The following is a 7,347-nucleotide window of genomic DNA, read 5'->3' as shown; positions in this document are numbered from 1 at the left end:
CAGATAATGAAGCTTTTGAAATTCTAAGAACTCAAAATTCCATTCAGTGGTCTGATGTCATGAAAATGGATCCTTAACCAGTCAAAAGAGCTAATTCATTTTGGGAAAAAAAAAAAATGAAACAAAAGCATCTACGATTTCTTAGTCATTATAGTCGCTCTGTGAAACTATTATATAACCAGCTTAAAAACATACTGTTTTGGTATATACTGTGCAAAAAAAAAAGATTCTAAGCTTGACAACAACAGAATAGACTCAGTAACTATTTAGAAATACAGCAATTTGCTTTGTTTCAAGCATAACTGTTACTAATTACTTTATTCTAGCAGTCATGATAGAGCAATACTATCTGAAGGACCTTGGCATTAACTTTGTTGTGAAATATCAGATAGTCCTTGCATGCTGCAACAGGTTGAGTATTTATTTACCTGTAGCATTAATTTGATATCCAAACAAAATTATATGATATGGGCAGATTACATAGCAATAGAAATGTGTTTATTTAAGTCCAACTAACATAGTTAGCTAGCTAGCCGTATCATGTAGGCTAACCTACACAAAGAGGATATAAGATACATACGTTAATTTCAGCTGCCTGAGAAATGAAACTTTTCTTCTCAGTGACTAGAAGAGTAGGCACACAAAAGTGAAAGCACATAATAGATGCTTAGTGAACATTCGTTAAATAAACAAGCTTTTATGTTATCTTGATCAGCTGAGTGTCGAAAGTGGAAATTATTAACATTCACCAAAATGGATGAATTTTATTTCTCTATAACACATGGAATTTATGGTAGAATGTGTGTGTAACTCTGTATGTATACTTAGATGCCACTGATATTAATTATATTTCTGATGTTTTGTTTAGCCGTTTACGGTGGTTGCCGTTGTTTTCTTCAAAAGTGTTGAAAGAGAGTTGTCTACTTGTGAGAAGTCCTTTGAGCCTGACCTTATGAAGTGCTATAAGCTATATTTTACCTTAATATTGAGGCTGTCCAAAAGATGTATCTTTCAAAACTTCAAAGGAAACTGTATCTTGTGTAGTTAATGCAATCAGCCACAGCATAAAACACTTCTCTGAAGACTTGTAAAGGATCCAAACTTCAAATCTCAAGATTTGGCTGAAAGGGGCTAGAAGTAATTATCTGATAATATATACTTCCATTGTTTTCTCCTTTTTGTATCCAAAAAAATCATTTGAGAGTAAACATAGGGGAAAAGTTGCTTTAGCAAGTAATATACAGCAGAGGTAAAAATCCCAGGAACATCTAGAGAAAGAACAGGCGGGAGTAAAATTATTTCTTTCATGTCTTACACATTGTAGGCCAGAAAAAAAAAAAAAAAACCTTGCGTTTTCATTCAAATTCACATCCACAAAGTCTTCTCTGAGTCAACCAAATTAAACTAAATCCACCAGCATGAGAAATTCAAGGACTGAGCAAAAGAATGTCTCATCATTAATAATGAGTTGGTACATAACCCAGAAGATCCTTCTTTCTTTCTTTTAAGTTCAAGATATGGCTGCTTCCCAGTTCTTGTCCCCATGGAAACAGGATGTGCTTGGTGTAACCAGCGGAGACAAACAGCTTGGAGGCTGTGGCTACATCCCTGGGGCTGGTTGCACTGTGAAGTTCTCCTGACTGTTGCACTATTAGTTCAGCTGTGATTCCCCCGTTCTTTCCACAAATCGAGGTCTATGCAACAGTTTGAAGTTGCATTTGAGGACATCTCGAGTTTTTAATATTTGACATCTATTTGTTGTGTTTCCATTGCTTTCTTGTCTATTTCATGCATTCTTTAAACAACTCGTTTAATACATTGCTCATTTCTTCTTTTGAATGTACATTTTTAGTTTTCTTTGATCTTTATCAAATGCAAGTTTAGTCACTCCAGCTAGATTTTTAAGATCCACAGAGAGAAAAACTATTTAAGCTACTTACAAGATTAGAACAGTGCTTAGTATACAATAAACACTATATATTGCCTGATGGACAAATGACTCACTTTAGGGCTTTTATTCTCTGTAATATGTAGTTATATAGAGAATAACTGCTCATTTTTAGCCAGCAGAGATTTGGTAATACATTTGGTTTCCCTGTAGTGGATTACTGTTGATGATCTTGACTTGCTGTTTGTGCTATTCATGGCTCACAGGTGATGTTGATTAAAGTCATCCCTAGATGGGCTGTGACATCAATTACTGACCCAAATCTCACAGCTAAACTGCAGGTTGGGCATCACCACTATCATTTGGAAACAGTTAATGTTGTATGGAGGCTGATGCTCTACACACATGGCGATGTGCAAACTTTCTCAAGAATTCACTTGTCTATTCCAGTTTGCTTCTTTGTGTATCTCAGAAAAGGGCATTGCCACAGCTGCTGGATTACATAATGGCTCAAAAAAAACAGTCTTCAAGGTCATTCAAACACATGACTATCTCTCTGGACCAGAACAAGAATTCCAACTTTCATTAAAAAGTCATCATAACAACCTAATTTACTCATAAATAGTCCTCGTGTGAATTACCACTTCTCAAAAAGCATACTGAAGATATTTTCTTGCTTTTTTGTTGTTGCTGTTGTTTAATTTATGGCATGTCTCATGCTATCTTTGAATGTTGAGATTATTCTCCAGGTATTAAGTTTAGATCTTATTGCTGAAATGAGACCAAGTGACATACAGTAAAATATTTGAAAGTCTGTTTTTTTTAAAAAAAATCTAGAGGTTTTTAATAAAATTATTTTGAATATGTTGACAATGCATATCTTAAAATCTTACATCTTGTTTCATAAAATATGATCCGAGGGCTCCTTGTACTTCCAGATATTGAATTAGTAATCATCAGGTTTTTAGAAATTACTCCTTTTTACTATTCTAAGCTATCTTTAACATTTTGAAAATTTAATGAATGAAATTGTGGTTTTTAAAAGAGCTCAAACAGAGGCAACAGTTTCTTCCATGAGTGAATATATTATTACTCTTGTACCTTTGAAATAAGAGAAGTCCTCCAGTACTGAACATTCTGGCATGTATTTCCTAGTACCATCGGTCCTTCTTAGGACATAATTGAGACACTGAGGAATTAACTCCTTCAAGACACAAGGAAGCCACTTCCCATCAGAGGTTCTGACTTTATTGTACTATCCTGTATAATCACATGAATTCATATGGCACCATTACTGAAGTATAATGAGATCGTTAACTCCTAAGCACTCAGTTTATTTTAGACTTTCAAAAATGCAGATTGACTTAAGATTAAGAAGTGATTGCAACCACGTATTTGCAGCAAAAGCAGTTATGAGACGAGAGATGGGGAAAACAAATTGTACTATACTATTTAAGCTCAAATTTTCTTACTCTCACCCCCACCTGGACAAAATGGCTCTTATAACATCCACTATCTATTAAAGCTTTTGCTTTTAAAACAAAATTAATATTCCTAAGAAATGCAAATATAAAAGGCGATAAGTCTTTTTTTTTTTTTTTTTTTTCCATTTCAAGTATGGATCTAATTTTAAGACCTTATTTTCAAATGGCTCTTTCAGTGCTTTTGTAGGTAGGAGCCAAGAATTAAGAACAACCCTCATCTTGTGTGTTAGATAATACCACAGAGAGTTTCTCTATCCTCAGATTTAACTCCTGTCTACTGACTAGACCTATTTAAATTGCCTAACCTGTTTAATGAGCTCCAAAAATAAATATATATTATAGAGAAAACCAAAGGACACCCACTATTTACAGAGAAATGACACGGAAAGGGCATTTCTTCAATATGTGACCTAAATAACCCAAATCAGATTTAATTCAATATGGGAATCTGGGATTACATCAGAGCTGTTATCTGGGTCTGCCAGTAACTGCAATAACATCTTTAAACAGTAGCACAATCTTGGATAGCCTCTGTCCTAACAAAAATGACTTCTCCACTAGGATAGAAATTAATTCACCCTTGCTCTCATTTTTATCACAAGGAGTTAAAATAAATTTTAAAAAATCAAATGCAACTTCCTTGGAATGTTACAGCTAATTCTGAATTAAGAAATGAAACAGTTAGTAGTTATGTATTTCTGACAGTGCTGAAAACAAATGCTCCTAATGATATTTCACATACAAACCTAACACATAGGCTGAGATGCACCTGGAAAGGCATCCCATAGAAGCTTCAGATTTTATTATTACAGATTCACTCTTTAAAAATTCAAATAGGGCCTGACATGGTGGCTCTCGGCATTTTGGGATGCCGAGGTGGGTGGATAATTTGAGCCCAGGAGTTTGAGACCAGCCTGGCCAACATGGCAAAACCTCCATTCTACTAAAATTACAAAATTAGCCACGTGTGGTGGTGCATGCCTGTAGTCCCAGACACTCTGGTGGCTGAGGCATGAGAATCGCTTGAACCCCAGAAGTAGGGGTTGCAGTGAGCCAAGACTATGCCACTGCTCTCCAACCTGGGCGACACAGTGAGACTCTGTCCAAAAATAATAATAATAATCAAATAATGCTGATGAGGAGACTCGACACCTGCCGAGACTCTAATGAAAGTGGGTTTATTCAGGTGATTTTTTGACAGATGGCGCAAGGCAGCAAGAGATAAGGAGTAACTTGGAAGGTACAATGAAAGGGGTAGGTGGATGGGAAACATGGCCAGAAAGGAGATGCCAGTGATGATTTCATGATGAACATGCTAGCCTAGGTCCAGCCATGGCTGTTCCTCCCACTCATTGCCACTCACTGGGGTTCTAGAATGTCCCTGAACCTGGTGATAAGAACAATGATGAGGGGAAGTAAAATAAAAAAGAAGATTGATAACATTTTCTCTTCTGATATTGGACATAGTTAATACCTATAGTGGATATAAATAATGTAAGATAATTGATAGCATAAGGTCAAATGTGTCAAGATAACAACAGTCTAAGAGGGGAAATAGTTATACTTCTAAAGAGCTTAATATTGTCCATTATTTTATATATATATAAATATATATATATAAATAAATATATATATAAATAAATATGTATATATATCCCTCACACTGTAAAAATAAATTTGCAAGAATCAAATTCTTCAGCATAAACTCAACACTCAACATCAAGAAAACTCTATCTTGAAGTAGGGAAATGATGCAAAAGAATGCCTGATTTGTTGCTTTTTAGAAATATTTGAGCTCTTCAAGCTAAATGTGCATGAGCTGAGAATACCTCAGGAGCCCACAGTGTTCATCATTATTAGAAGGATGACATTGTACACAATGAGCCTTCAAGAGTCTTTGTTTCTCACATATATATATATATATGTGAAACTTTTGTATCATTTCCCTACTTCAAGATAGAGTTTTCTTGATGTTGAGTGTTGAGTTTATGCTAAAGAATTTGATTCTTACAAATTTATTTTTACAGTGTGAGGGATATTTCTGCTGACAATTCAACATTCAAAGGGATGAGTGTACGACATCTCTAAGAGATGTCATGGAGTGCAGGTAGAAAGGACTTTTTAAGGAGGTAAGATCTAAAATAGGATAGTCATATTTAATTGATGAATTTTGTTATGATTGTCCAGAAGTAAAACAGAGAACCTGGAAGTGATTTGGGAGGAATATGTTAGTGTCAGAACATATTAGACCTTTTCTTTGTCTCCTTTTTTAAAAACTCTTTTTCATTCATGTGTTTCTTCTTTGTCTTTTTCAGAACTACTTCTTAAATCACTAGTCACATCTTGGTGGAAGTCCAGCAATGAAGATGGTACAGAAACACATTCCAAATACTATGATACCATAAAGTATACTGTAGCAATGCATCTGGCACACCCTCATTTTAACATCTGTCTCATAAGATTTTGACAGAAGATAAAACTATCTAGTTTTTATTTCATTGATTTCATGAAAATGTATTTCACTAGTTTCATGTCATAGGCCCGTGACTGTATAAAGAGTCATAATCTTTACAAACACAACAATGACTCATGGAGACATGTTGCAAAGCTGTAATCCAAAACACTGATGTTAATTTCAGAGGCCATTAATGGTGTTAAGAAGGAGCTTTTGTTGACCAAATAATTGAATACTCATAAGTACTTTTCAGTTCTAGTTCAGTTCTTCACACCAAACCATTTTATTTACATAGTGAATGCAGAACTTGCCAATAAGAACTTTCAATACTAAACTTCTATGTAAAACAAAACATCTCAAAATCAATAACTACTTTAATGGAATAGTAAAGAATTTACTTAAACACAAAGGAATGAAAATATATCTGCAAATATGTCTACTGACTTTTCAATTTTGGTGACTTCTTTCGAATTAATTCCTTTACCTCTGTTCCTCATCCACATAAAAATGACAAAAATGAAAGATAATTTTCTAGCCTGTAATTAAATTTCTCCATTGTTGGCATATAATGTTTTTAATACATTTTTCAATTGTCATAATTCATATGAGAATTATTAAAAGAGAGTTAGTTGCCTTTGAGGACCTTATTTGGAACCTACTTCTTAAAAATTGTGTAAAAATAATTGTGGCTTTTGAGAGACAATTGGAAATTTGAACCTGACCACATATTTTGTGATATTAAGGAATTTTATTAATTATTTTCTAGGTGGGAGAATGACATGATTTTCTTAAAAGAATGTGTGAATTGTTTATTACATTTCAACATTGTCTTAATCATCAAACATTTGTTGACCTTCTGCTGTATCTAGAGCTCTGTGATCCAGATGAAGTATTTGATATTAAGCCATTACCATGTGGTAGTTACTCTACCTCTGTTTGAAATTCATGCCCAGTTCATTTGATTGCTTTAAATTTGAGTTCATTCTTGAGCATGCATGTGCCACCAAATTCCAAGCATTTTCAAATAGTGAATTACTTCTTACAAACTCAACAGAGTGTATGTTAGCTGATCTGAAGTAACCCACTTGAAGTAATGCGTTGTGTCAACCTTAATATCACCATTGAAGGATCCCTAGGGAATGCAACATTTGGCTTATTTCATTTTTAACATGCGAATTTAGTTTATATCAAAGTAACATAACACACATAGTTTTAAAAAATCATATAGTATGACAACAACTTGAAAGAAAAGCAACAGATCATTGCAGCTTGCCCTTCTCCCTCCCCAAGTGCCTGAGCGTCTGTCATTGTCCTCCAGCATAATGCCATCAGCAGCACACCTGTAATTGAATAAGCAGGACTCATTACCCATTTCAGTGAGGAAAAAGTCACACCACAGAGAATCCAGGGGTGTCTCAGATAAAGGATGTTAAAAGGGACTTATAACAGGATTTGGGCTTTGGTTGGGTGACCCGACGAAAGTTTCCCGCTCTGAATTGGATGCTGTCTAAAAGTGGTTA

Source organism: Piliocolobus tephrosceles, chromosome 3 (assembly GCF_002776525.5).
Source record: "Piliocolobus tephrosceles isolate RC106 chromosome 3, ASM277652v3, whole genome shotgun sequence".
Classification (NCBI taxonomy): domain Eukaryota; kingdom Metazoa; phylum Chordata; class Mammalia; order Primates; family Cercopithecidae; genus Piliocolobus; species Piliocolobus tephrosceles.
The sequence above is the reverse complement of the archived record's forward strand: the minus strand, read 5'-3'. Positions refer to the sequence as shown.